The sequence below is a fragment of the Penaeus monodon genome, chromosome 32, assembly GCF_015228065.2.
Source record: "Penaeus monodon isolate SGIC_2016 chromosome 32, NSTDA_Pmon_1, whole genome shotgun sequence".
Taxonomy (NCBI): domain Eukaryota; kingdom Metazoa; phylum Arthropoda; class Malacostraca; order Decapoda; family Penaeidae; genus Penaeus; species Penaeus monodon.
Genome location: NC_051417.1, coordinates 6083823 through 6084033, shown reverse-complemented (window position 1 = coordinate 6084033; position 211 = coordinate 6083823). Strand labels below are relative to the sequence as shown.

At 32.2% G+C, this 211-nt stretch overlaps 2 protein-coding genes across 4 annotated transcripts in view; one reads left to right on the top strand and one right to left on the bottom strand.

Moving 5' to 3' along the window:
* The window catches only part of LOC119593389 (sorbitol dehydrogenase-like), an 18464-nt gene that overhangs the window by 5722 nt on the left and 12531 nt on the right, over positions 1 to 211 (bottom strand). The gene's annotated exons all lie outside the window — the stretch shown is intronic.
* The window catches only part of LOC119593390 (2-amino-3-carboxymuconate-6-semialdehyde decarboxylase-like), a gene marked incomplete at its 3' end in the record, with an annotated part of 9355 nt that overhangs the window by 2327 nt on the left and 6817 nt on the right, over positions 1 to 211 (top strand).

Sequence of the window (211 nt, the reverse complement as noted above, 5' to 3'; positions counted from 1 at the left end):
CTCAGTTTTCTAACACGTATGTTAATCTGACGCTCATTTCGTATTCAAAAGTCATCTCGCGTCAGAAGCTGCATTAGTCTTTTGTTTTTGTTATATTAGCATGTGTTGATGTGCAGCAAAATGATGATGATAAAAAAAAAAAGTTATGAATATCAAGGCCTGCATAATTTGGTAAATTTGTATGCTTTTGGAATGTGTTTATAATTGATGC